At 43.8% G+C, this 13,443-nt stretch overlaps 1 long non-coding RNA gene across 1 annotated transcript in view; it reads right to left on the bottom strand.

Moving 5' to 3' along the window:
* LOC106505137 overlaps positions 1-12,030 on the bottom strand; it is a 29,159-nt gene extending 17,129 nt beyond the window's left edge. Inside the window, exons 1-2 of the long non-coding RNA XR_001299249.2 lie at positions 10,450-12,030; positions 7,470-7,631 (exon numbers count right to left, since the gene is read on the bottom strand). This is a non-coding gene — a long non-coding RNA (uncharacterized LOC106505137). The remainder of the gene's footprint in view (positions 1-7,469; positions 7,632-10,449) is intronic.

Genomic DNA, 13,443 nt, shown 5'->3' with positions numbered 1-13,443 from the left:
CTAGGAGAGACTCTCCATCAGTGCGAGAGCAGCACTCTGAGTGTGCATTTAAACCCTGGGCTCACTTTCTCCATCAGTAAAACCAGGCAAGTCCCTTGACCCCCAGATTGGGACTGACTGCTTTGAGTGCCAGCAGCAAACTGCCCTTGTGCAAACTGTTTAGAATGTTTCAAGCTCACAGCTTATGACTTCAATTTATAGGTTTTTGTCTGAACTTTCAAACTTGCCCCCAGGCAAGGTGACCTCGGGTCTGCCTCAGCACTCCTGTGCCCACTGTATCCTTTGCTACGGAAGGGAAGAACGATATGGCCTATTTACTTCTTTAAAACACATTCCCTAAGATGAAGAAGTATACCTCTCTAGAGCAATTTCCTACTGTTTTTGCTAAGCTGGGTGCCTTTTAGCTCTGAGAAATTGATTTAAATTAAAAAATAAAGTGGTGGGGGAGGAGGGAGTTAACCAAATCACACCAACATATCTTATTAACAAACAATATGCCTAAGTGGCAGATTTACTGCCACTTTACTCAAACGCCTTCACTTTCTTCTTTTGCAGATGTTCTGTACCCGACAGCTACTAACGGTCATGCACAAGTTGTATAATGTTGTAGATTGCTTCATCTCTCTGATTTTTTTAGTTGAAATCCTAACTCCACTTATGTTAATTTACCTAAAAAAGAAGGATGCACTCAAGTAACTCTATGCTTAGCTGTCAAGGTCAGCCTCCCGTTAGGTCATCCCCAACTTATTTTGGTAACCTGCCTGTTTCTAGGTCTGAATTAGAACAGTCAACTGTCCTCAAAGAAAAGGACATGCAGGGCCCAATCCTCATGTTTGTAGCATGATTTGTCGCCACTGACATTCTCAATTGCTCTGTCCTCCACACCCCAGTAGTAGGGTATTGTTTGCATTGTTTGTCTGGCTGTAATGGATTTGTACCAAGCCCAGAAACTTCCCTAACCCAGCTCTCCAGGGGCCAGGGTAGAGTGGGGTCATGGCTGATGTCAGGGGCAGGGAAACAGGGAGACGTAATTGGAGGAATGGAACCTCTGTGGGTAATCCCATTCACACTGGGCTTTACAGGCAGAGCACTCTGGTCATTGAGATTGATGCCTCTCTGTACTGGAGGTACTATCATGGGAACCAGGACCTCTCAGGGTGAGTGAAGCAGGCCCAGCTGCTACCTTGCAGAGATTTGCAATTTAGTTGGTACAAGGAGTGAGTATTGTTAGAAAGCTCTGGGACTTTGAACTTTGGGGGGTTTCGTGTAAATTTCTGTTCCCAAGAGCAGGCTATTACCTTCTTCATGGGAAGTCTGTGATAGGTTCCCAGGAGGATGGAGACGGACCCCCACCTCCATCCCCCAAATGTGGCTGTTCACCTTGAAGACCTGCTACAGGACATGGGTACAGCCCAGCACAAGATCTACACCCTTTCCTGGAGTGTGGAGCATAGATTAACCTCCTACAAGGATAAACTTCCCTCTGTCACAGGACTCGACCACCTACCCCTCCCTTGGCCTTCCCCTCCTCCTTCTTCGTTCCTGCCACACGTTTCTGCCATGAACTCCAGCCACAGATTCCTGCCACAGATCCTTTATAAGCTTAGCACCTCCTCACAGTCAGTGCTGGCACCATCTTGAGCTCAGCCCGTGCCCCTCTGCCTTCATAAATCATCTTTTGCTTTACCAACTAGGCCTTGCGCGTTCCTCCCTTGGCAAACCTAACAGTCTGGTGATACATGAACAATTGTACTTGCCTCCTCTAGTCTTGGGGATTAAAAAAAAAATCTAATGTTACTTGAATTTTCAGGCTGTTGGAAGAAGCAAACTGACTAAGATCTCCATTCTGGCTAGAGGGTAAAAACCATCAGAGTGATTTACTGGGCACATTTATTGCTCATTTCACTTGCAGGAAGCTTGGGACCCCCCTGGAGGGATAAAGGATGAATATTTATTGGAGTCTAATAATAGTAGGAAAACCAAATTTTGTATTTTTTCAGTGAAAGAAATAGTGTGTTATTTCTATATTTCCCTCAGGAGTTTCTGTCTTAATAGGCCATTTTTGATATACATATTCATATCTACTCTGGTAATAAGCTAAATACTTATAAATGCATCATGATCTGGCTATATTCCTATTTCTTGTATTTGTAGTTAACTGAGGAATACAAAACGTAGTCAGGCTTCCAACCAGTATTTACAGAGCAGCTACCATGACCCAGGCACTGGCAACACAAAAATGAATAAAATTCAGTCCCCACACACAAGTAACACATAATCCTCTTAGATAAACAGAAATGCATACAATTCATCACACATGTGGGCTAGGTGAATATAAAACCCTGGCTTCCACTGGCCAGGAGAAGGTTTAAAGGGTTACACAGGAAGTACTGGCATGTCTCTGCCCCAAGGTGGGGGGAGGGGTCATTTCAGGTAGATTTGGAAAGTAACTCATCCCAGGGAAAGGAAGAGAATGAATCCTTTATGTCTATGGAGCAAGACAGTCAAGTGACCCATGGGTTGATAAGTAAACCACTCAGATTAGCTTTATTATTCATTCTTGAGCCCCCTTGCAGAATATGGATGAAAGCACGGGCTGTCTCCTAGAAAATGCACCCATTTTGCATGCAATTAGGATTTCGGGGACTACCTGAAGCCCAGACCTGAACTGTGGAGGACCTCAAATTTAGATAAGCAGAGGAGAGCCAACTGTAACATTCTGGTAAACATCAATATTTATAGATGAAAAGCATTTAAGGGAAGAAGAGCCACTGAAGGAAACAGTGGTATCATCAGAATTGAGAAGGACTGTCAGGGGTTGGTCATTGAGGACAACATCATTCACCACTGGTTAATAAGATAACAATGCAAATGCAACAAGCCAGAGAAACCTGTGTTCACCAAAACTCCTCAAGAGCAGTTTACCATACATATAATTGAAATGGAAAACTTAGATAACCCACCTGGAAGGAGAGTCAGAGCCCTAAAGAACATGCTGCAAAATAAAAGAGAGTACCCCACGGGCCTTCTAAGGAAGATCATGTTTAACCACAGCAGTTTTGGTTTTGTTGAGTAGAGTTTGCCAGTTGAGGGTCAAAGTTGAACTGGGTGGGGTGTGGGGTGGAGTGTAGAAACCTGGAAGCTGTCAAACCTACCTTGTTATGCCCAGCCCCTTCTCAGCATCACCATCACCATAACCACCATTGTCATGATCATCATTAACAGCATCACTAACACTTACCTGGCTTCAGGCACTGGTCTAGACACTTTACATGCACTAATCCCTGAATCCTCCCAACATCTCAGTAATGCAGATATTAAGATCCCCATTTTACAGATAGGAAGAGTGAAAAAGCCAAGATTTAAAATCAGGGACTAAATCTAGTCAACATTCAAATAAAATACCTTGGAAAGGACAAATTTTGGCCTTTCTAGGATACCCATATGCCATGGTTTGAATCCATATGTCTTAGACCTTCCTTGAGTCAGAGAAGATGGGAAGAGAAAAAAAAAAGTGCACAGTATCCCAGAAGCCAAGGGACAAAGAGGCAAATGTGATCAACTTCTCAAATTTTGAGAGACATCAACTAGGGTGAGGATTGTCAAATACCCCCTCATATGAGTCATGGCCTTGGTGAGGGCAATTCCTGTAGAATGATGAGAGTGGGAGCCATAATGCACTGGGTGGGGGCACAAATAAGAGGTAAAAGGAAATCACTGAGCATATATTACTTTTCAACAAGTTCTTTAGAGGACAGAAAACAAATTTACTTCAGGATAAGGAAGCTCACATTAAACCACCCCCAACCCCTAATCACTACCTCCCACCCTTAGCTTGCTCTTTTTTTGGAGAACTAACAATTGCGGCACTCCCTCCCATCAAGGACCTGGCACTAGGTTCCTCATGTTCACTATCTCACTCCATTTTCACACAAGCCTTGTTTGGATTATTTAAAGGTTCAAAGAGGCCTGTACTTGCTATATCCACTTCCTCTTGCCTTATAGTCCCCTGAATACTCTCCAAAGAGGGCTTTTTCTCCACCACATTTCATCAAAACTGCTCTTGTTAAGGCCACCAGGGACCTCTGCATTGCCACATCCAGTGGCTGATTTAAGAATCAACCTCATAACATGAGAAAAAGAATGTATGTGTTTGTGAGTGTGTGTATGTGTGAGAGACTGGGTCACTTTGCTGTATAGTAGAACACTGACAGAACACTGTAAACCAACTATAATGGAAAAAATAAAAATCATTTAAAAAACAAAAGAAAGAATCAACCTCATCTTGGAGCTCCCATTGTGGCTCAGTGGGTTAGGGACCTGATATTGTCTCTGCGAGGATGTGGGTCTGATCCCTGGCCTTAGAGAGTTAAGGATCCGGCGTTGCGGCAAGCTATGGCAGATGCAGCTTGGATCTGGTGTTGCCACGTCTGTGATGTAGGCCGTCAGCTCCAGCTCTGATTTGACACCTGGCCTGGGAACTTCCATATGCCACAGGAGTGGCTGTAAAAAGAAAAAACCAACCTCATCTTACTTGACCAGCAGCAGCAAACAGCACTATTGCTCACTCCCTCCTATGGAAGACACCTTCCTCCCTTGGCTTCTGAAACTTCATCTGGTCTTGATTCCAGCTGCTCCTTTTCAGTCTCCTTTCCTGGCGTGTCCTCCCCCTCCCCCAACCTCAACACTGAGGGACCAGAGAGCTCATCCCTAAACTTGCCCCTGCTGCCTCTTTTAGTTTTCACTTTATCTTCTACTTCTCTCCACTGACCCCCTTGCTGTCCCTCCAACTCCAAGTCATTCCCAGCTGTGTACCTCCTGGCTGCTACCCCCAGATGTCCCTCCCTTCATTCAGGGTTCTGACCACACCACAGAAAACAGCAGCCCCTGTCACTCTCTCACTCCTTACACGGCTTTATATTTCTCCTAGCATTTTTCACCTCCTGATAGATTATATAACTATTTGTTAGTCTATACATTTTCTACCTTACTTCGCTAGATGCTGAGCTCCACATGAGCAGAGAATCAGTCTGTCTCGTATATTACTCCACTGCCCATCTAATACAATGCCAGTACATAGTACATAAGTACTGGTTCAAAGACTAAATGAAAGGAGGCAGTAAGATGGGATCCAGAACCCAAGCAGAGAGCTTGGCCTTGGAAAGCAAAAGGCACAGCCCTCCCTCTGAGAAGAAGAGAAACAGAGTAAAGATAGGCCTTTATTTGGTAAGTTTGGTGTTACCTGGAAGTGGGGAACACTGGTCAGTTTCACATGTTAGAATCTATAATTAGGAAGGAGGGATCCTAAGGTGAGCCATTGACAGTAAGGACAAATGAGACTAAACGAATGTAAGGAAAGCAGTAAAGGTTAGGAATTGCCATTGAGGCAACTGGGGTTAAATAGAAAGACTACCACACAGCTGTGGTCTGTGTGGCCCAGAACATCCTGGTCAATGGCTGGAACTTACCCACCTGCATCTCAAGATAGGTGGAAAATTTAAATTCCAGGTTCAGAAATCACGACATATAGGTAGCGCTGGAAGCTGAGAGCAGGAGCTAAATCAGAGAGGATATGAACCAGTAAAAAGCATGTGAAAGAGGGACCCCAGGAAACTGTCAACATTCAAGGTGTGCTTGATGGATGTAGAGTTGCTGATAAGACCATGAGGAAGCCTGCTAGGTAGCAGGAGATGAAGAGGATAGAGGTAGCAGAGAAATCCAGGGAAGAGAACGCTTCAGAAAGAAGGGAGGAGTGAGAGGTGTCAATGCAGGCAAGTGGTCAAACAGAAAAACCAGTTATTTCAATTGGTTATTAAAGAATTACAGTTGTAGCAATTATCTTGCCGCTAGATGTTTACTGATTCCATTGCACTAAAATAATGCTTAGTTTACTTGTTGAATTGCTAGTCAGTAGTTTTCCAAGCAGGGATGCACATTAGCATCTACCAGTGAGCTTTTAAAATACTAATGCCTGCATTTCCCCCCTGAATAATTACAGCAGAATGTCCAAAAGGTGGGGTCCAAATGTGAGTTTACTGCAAAAGTCCCAGGGATTATAATGTGCAGCCAGGATTAGGAAGTACCTTGTGAAGGGAAACCAGACCTTCTTCAATAAACACATGAGGAACCTCCATGCCTGACACATACTGGGCAACCCTAGCCCACCCAACAGGGCAGAGGACATAAAACTTTGGTCTTTGAGATAATGGGAACAATCTGTGGGGATGCTGGTGAACCTTGCCTAGGCACCTAAGCCTGGGGATATAATGGTCACCCTCTTTGCTAGGTACCAACTGCTTATTTGCTTCACTGACTCATCAGATCCTTCAAACAAAGACAACGGTCCTTTCACATCATCATCATTACCATCATCATCATAGTATCTACTGCATTCTTCATTGTACCAGGCACTGCTAAGAGCATTACATGCATTAACTCATTTATTTAATTAACTTATTTCATATGATGCTTCAATGAAGTAGGTAGAGCTTTTCATCCTTTATTTCATGGGATAAAGAAGCTGAGGCTCATAAAGTGAGCCCAAGGAATATAAGGCTAGGAATATAAGGCTAGAAAAAGACAGAGCTGGAACACTAACTCAGCTCTGGCTCACTCTAGAGCCTAAGCTCTAAACCATGTCTACAGCATACCTACATCACACTCTGCTGCTGAGGCAGGAGTCCTCTACTTGCCTGAACACCTCCCCCTGCAGTTTCCTAGGAGGGCTGCTCCCCCAGCTCTACCTCCCCCTAAGCTGGGCCCTTCCTTCCCGGATTTAAGCATAGCTGTCCAAAATTGAGGGCTGACATCAAATCCTTTCCTTGGCATTGCAGGAAAAGATTTGTCTTCTACCTTCAACCCCTGACACACACTGACTTCTGTTAAAGGGACTCAAGAGTTATCAAAATTCTAGTGCAAAGGAGAACTGACTTAAAAATTCATGCAATCAGAGCACAAAATTTTAAAACAAAGACATAAAATTGTTATTTCCATGGCTACAGCAATTAGCTCTCCAAAAAGCATACTCCAGAATAACAAGTCAAACAGAAATGCAAGAACTAACTAAATTGGCCTTTTATTATTAGTGGCATCATGCTTCAATAAGGCATTAATTACTAAAGAGCAGGAGGTCGGTTTTTTGTTTTTCATGCCCTTGGTCTTGGGTCCTTTCTGCCTCAAGTTCTTCTAGGTGTTTCCTGTACTTCTCCATCTAAGCATTCATCACAAAGAGAAATTATTTCATGGGAACATTTTGTTCCCTGTATATTATTTTCTGACTGTTTCTGAAAGCTCCTAGAAGGCAGGGGGATTTCCATAGGGGTCCTTGCCTTGAAATGATCATTCCCCTGGGAAGCAGTAAGCAAGCCAGCAATGAGGGGGTGCATCACAGAGTCTTACTCCAAATGCTCTGCTAAGTCCATATACCTGAATGGGTGCAGTTAGTAAGGACTAAAGACACCCAAGCTTACCAGTAACATCATCACATCCACCGGACAATTTTGCTGGGATTCATCTTGCATAAAATCTTTACTTCTTCAAATGGTGGTCTTTAAGATGGATTGTTTATCCTGCACCTCCTAAATCAGCTGTAGTGATCAAGACCAACAGTCATGCACTGGCTTACTGATATCCTGAAAAGAATTGCAGAAATGAACAACTTGGAATCATTTATTCCCTGGTTTCTCTGTCTTTTTTAACCTTAACCCCACTGCCAGGAGGATTTGGTTGAGCTTTATATTCGGTAGTTTCAACTGCTAAATCAGTATGTGGGATCTGTGTTCACTTTACAAATATAAAATTGGACAATAAAACACAATATGCTTTCTCAGACTGTTACCAAATGCAAGTCCATGTGCCTGACACACACTGAGGCCAAACAATACCAAAACATTGAGTTTGGAGCTGGAACAGGTTTATTGTAAGGCCATGCAAGGAGACAGGTGGCTCTCGCTTTAAGAAACCCAAACTCCTCCAAGGCTTTCAGTAAAGTCCTTTTAAAGGAAAGGTGAGGGAGGGGCATGGTTAGTTATGAACTTCTTGGTGTTGAATCCTTCCTTCTTGCAGCTATCTCGTAGGTCAGGTCACCACGTACCTGTAAACCTCCATCAAAACAAATGTTTCTCTCTGTTCTGCAACTTCTCATCTAAAGATGTAATGTACAAGAAAGGTAACAGAAGCATTAAAATCTGCCTCCGTGCCTCCCTGCAGCTTTTAACACTTAAGAAATCTCATAAGTAAAGCAATATCACCATCCTCCGTTTCACTTGTTCAAGGTCCCAAGCATCAACTTTTGCCCTCTAAGGTCTAGGCCTGGCTAAGAAGAGGGAGGCCCTGCATGACCAGCACCCTGCGCAGGGGCCTTCTTCCAGCACCCAGTCTGGGTTCTCCCATCAGTGCCCAGGCCTGGCTGAAGAGGCAGATGTTAGCGGGTGGCACTCTCCAGGCTAGGTCCCCACACCCCGCCCAGCAAGGAACCTAGGACTCAGCCAGCCCTCACGCTTCTCAGGCTCCCCAAAGGACAGCAGTTCCGGGGATTGCAACCCAGAGACACTGCAGCAGCCCTTCGGCCACGGAGGTGGGGCCTGGGCTCAGCCAGCGGCAACGGCGAACAATCTGGAGCCCTGCAGGACACAGCCCTCTGCCTCCAGTTCCTCAGCTCACCTGCCAACCGAGGCCAGAGGGCCTGCAGGGCGCTGTGGAGAAGGCACAGAACCACTTCTCACCACCGTCTAACACGAGGACCCCTGCAAAACTCACAGTAGCCCAAGAAAAGATCCCTCCCCTCTGATACTAAAGCAGCGCTATAAGAGTCACGCGCTAAATGGTCGTGCGCTAGTGGTCTCGCGATAACAGCCGTGCTGGATAACATCCAGCCCCGCGCGATAAGAGATTTGTGCCCTCCCTCTCCCCCTCCCCCACCTCCCATTACAAGAGCACCTTAGATAAACATCATATGACATCACTTATATGTGGGATCTAAAAAAAAGGATACAGGAGTTCCCGCTGTGGCGATATAGAAAGGGATCTAACTAGGAACCCTGAGGCTGCAGGTCGGGACCATGAGGTTGCAGGTTGGATCCCTGGCCTCACTCAGTGGGTTAAGGACCCGGTGTTGCAGTGAGCTGTGATGTAGGTTGCAGACACGGCTCAGATCCAGCGTTGCGGTGGCTGTGGTGTAGGCAGGCAACTATAGCTCTGATTTGACCCCTAGCCTGGGAATCTCCATATGCCAAGGCTGCCGCCCTAAAAAGCAAAGATAAAATTTAAAAAGGATACAAATGAAGGTATTTGTAGAATAGAAACAGACTCACAGACTTTGAAAACAAACTTAGGGTTACCAAAGGGGACAGGGTGAGACATAGATTGGGAGTTTGAGGTTGGCGTGTGCAAACTGTGGTATGTGGAATGACCGCCAAGGGAGCTCTACTCAATATTCTGTGGTGGTGTATATGGGAGAGGAATCTGAAAGAGAATGGATGTGTGTGTGTGTGTGTATATTTAACTGAATCACTTTGTTGTACAGCATAAATTATCACAATCTTCTAAATCAGCTATACTTCAATAAAACTTTTTTTTTTTTGAAAAAAAGATCACATAAGATACACGGTCCTTTAGGGGACCAACCCCAATTCTGATATGCAACCTGTTTCTGCCCCCTTGGAATCACTGCTGTAATATTCTTTTTTCATTTTAAAGATAAGGGAACTAAAGCCCAGGGATGCTCGATCCAGAGGCCTGGGGACTTAAGCTCATAAGGGGAGTTAATACCACGGCTGGGGCTAGATCAATGGATTCTGTAACATCACTGACTGGTCCTTTCAATTCCACCACTGCCCTGTGAACTGCACCTAACCCTTTCAAAGTCACAATTCTCATTTCATGTTTTAGTAAATTAATTCTTATGAATTATACAGATTATCATAAGCCCCTTTGCATGGCTAAATCCCAAAATGATGGTAATACGGCCCCACAGCTGTATCTGTGGGTGAGGCATGCCACGCACAGACATGCTTGCTTTGTTTTCATCACCGTATGTGTCATTTGGTCATTCTGTTTTTATGGCACCAGAGCTCCGCAGGAATGCTGGGCTTCCATCACGGTTCTGCCCTCTCTCTTTTCCTCTCTCCACGTCTTCTACCAAGGAGGCCTCATCCCCATCTATTGGCGACATTATAGCATAGATAATGATGGCCTTCAAAGTTCTGTTTCCATCTCTACTCCAAGTCTCTATTCCAAGTTCCTGACACCTATTCCAGTTGTTTACTGGGTCATATCCACCTGGAGGCGGATTTCAAAAAGCCAGAAAAATGCTCAGAAGTTGTTACTTGAGGCACAGTTTTCTCTTGTTGATATATCTCTTTCAAGGACATGACATGAGCTTCTGCTTGGTCAATGTGATGGCTTCCAAGTTAGCACTCACCAGGTTCCCTTTCCTCCTCACCCCCTTACCTCTGCATACTCAGGAGCAAGAACAGAGATCTCAGGATTCCCTGAAATCAGCTTCTCAAGAAGGAGATACAAGGAATGCTCCACAGAATGGGGCTCTTTGTTCTGTGGGAGGGGAGAAATGAAGAAAAGTAAAAAAACATTTAGTATTAAAAATAAGCCAAACAGATCCATGTGCCAAACTCTCTAGAGCAAAATATAATTTAACCACTCTGAAAGCAACTTTTGTTTTCACTGATTTATTTATTCATTTACTCAGCTGTTATTTCCTGAGCACCTCCCATGTGCCAACCATGCCTTAGGCACTCAGGACACAGCAGGGAGCAAAGAAAAAAAAAAAGGGCCCTGTCCTCAAGGTGTTTGTAGTCCAGAGGCAGAGATAGAAATCCACAAATCACATATAACTTGTCAGTTTGTGATAAGACAACAGAAGAGAGTTTAAGCAGATGAATTTATATCCATGATGGACCAAGGAATCTAAGGTGAGGTGAGGAGACAAGTTCATGGGAGAAGATGGAGGTCAAGGGCCTGACAAGTATTGGACACATTGTCCTCATAACTGAAGTTACCCAAAATGACAAAAGAAGTAGTATTGAAGAGAGAAAAACAGAGATCCCAGGACTGAATTGGTGTCCTTCTACTAGAGAACTGAATAGGAGTAAGGAAGTGAGCTGGAGCCTTGAACAGCTCTGTCAATCTCTATATCTCAACTGCCACATATGAAAATGAAATAGCACAAATAAACAATCTATAGGGTGACTTCCACCTACTAGCTTTAGCTGTGGATGCCCCCAAAGGGACAAGCTGAGATGGTTGATTCAACCCCTTAGCCTCCCTCTGAGGCAAAAGGGTCAAATTAGCAAGTGTAGCAAGTTATCTGTGAAACATCATGTAGAAATACACCATGCATCAGGCATTCCTTTAGGTGAGCCACTCTGGAGCCTTTACTAAGTGCTTTAATTAACCATGAAGAAGAGAAATTTCAATTCTGTCACCACTGCTTGTCTCTCTCTCCTCTTTCTGCCACATCATTCCCACCATTCAAGAACTGTCAATACTCTTTTCCGATCAAGTGTAACTTTCCCAACCTGACACTTAAGATTCTCCACCAGAGGGCCCTTCCTAGACATCCAGTCATACCAGCACTCCCAGACTCCAATGGTGCTGCTCAGGCCCTTTACTGCCTACTGTGCCCCTCAACCCACAGCCTCTGTCCCCCGCCACATTGTTGTTTTGCTTCGTTTTAGTTAATGTGGGATTACACTTAAACTGCGTGATTTGTTGTTGAAAATTAATTTGCTTAATCATATATTAAAGCTGTAACTAGTTAAATTGGGTAATAGCCAGATGAGTGGGGGAAATGGCAATATTGTATGGACCCAAATAGTGTAGTTATTGGTATAAAGTAAATTCTCCACTACCATCAACATTTCATGATTCCTCTGATCTGAGAGATGAGGCAGATTTTCTCATTGTATGCTAGCATCTCTCCTTCTATTCCTCTTTGCATTTATTTAAGTACAAAGATCAGGAGTTCCCATTGTGGCTCAGTGGAAATGAATCCGATTAATAACCATGAGGTTGCAGGTTCAATCCCCGGCCTCACTCAGTGAGTTAAGGATCCGGCGTTGCCATGACCTGTGGTGTGGGTCGCAGGCAAGGCTTGGATCCTGTGTTGCTGTGGCTGTGGCGTAACTTGGCAGCTATAGCTCTGATTCAACCCCTAGGCTGAGAACCTCCATATGCCATGGGTACAGCTCTAAAAAGACAAAAAATTAAAAAAATAAAAGTACAAAGATCAGTTGATAATGTTTGATTGTTCTGGCTGAAACCCCCACCTCCCCTGACTTATCTGTTGAACTGCATTTAGGAGCACAAGAAACTACTGGTCAGCATACACAGCTCCCAAGGGTTTTACCTTCAAAATAATTAAGTGAAAAATAATTTCAAAGAACCATGCCCCATCTTCGCTCTCCTCCTATTTCTCTAATAGAAAATGTTTTTAATGATGGTTTTGCTCTCCATTGAAACTATGCATAATTTTTGTCATCTGTTAGAATGTATAAACTGGAGGGAACTACTTAAAATAAACAAAAACCTAAGGGTAAGAAGAATTTATTTAAGGATTCACATCCTGGGGAACAAAATCCACACTCAACATCATTATGATTGGAATATGGTCAAATGAAACAAATCCCAAAGGATCCCAGTGTTCCAGATGCAGTGAGAGTATTTTTAGTCCTGCTGTCCTATAATCTGCCTAGATTTGGACGGGGGAACTCACCCTAATCAGGAAGACTTTACATAGGGGACTTCTTCAAACAAAAATATACGCTATTCAAACATAGACAGATAAACAAACAATGTAATATATGTCTTAGTCTCTCTCAGAAATATATAAAAAAATCAGACCCAATATCATTCTCTGCTAGAGTAGAGTAGGGCACACTGCACTGCCAAGCAATGGAGAAGCATACAACTCCCCAGTGGTTCGTTTGAAAATATGTTCAACAGAGTCTAAGACTGGGTCACTCCGTTTTAGTGATCAACAAAATGATAGCATAACTGCAAAAAGACATGCAGGTCACTTTGATGTGAAATCCTTCCTACACAGCAAATTAAAAATCCACGCAGATTGCTCTTCCTCTGTGAAATGCAGAGCCACTCTTTGTAGGGATAGTGGAGGTGTGACTTCAGGTAAGCTCAGCTATACCCACATGAATGCTACAGGGTTATAATTATTGAGGGAAAAAATGAATATTTATTCCAAATAAATCTGATTCACCTGTACGTGTCACATTTAAAAGTAAATTTAGGGAGTTTCTTGGTGGCACAGTGAGTTAAGGATCCAGTGTTGTCACTGGTGTGGCTCGGGTCACTGCTATTATGCAGATTCAATCTCAGGCCCAGGAACTTCCACATGATGCCAGCATGGCCAAAAAGAAAAACGAATGAATGAATAAATTTAGATGTTCATAGACTTATCTATAATTACAG

The sequence above is a fragment of the Sus scrofa genome, chromosome 10 (genome assembly GCF_000003025.6).
Source record: "Sus scrofa isolate TJ Tabasco breed Duroc chromosome 10, Sscrofa11.1, whole genome shotgun sequence".
NCBI classification, from domain to species: domain Eukaryota; kingdom Metazoa; phylum Chordata; class Mammalia; order Artiodactyla; family Suidae; genus Sus; species Sus scrofa.
Note: the sequence above shows the minus strand (reverse complement) of the source record. Positions and strands in the feature narration are given on the sequence as shown.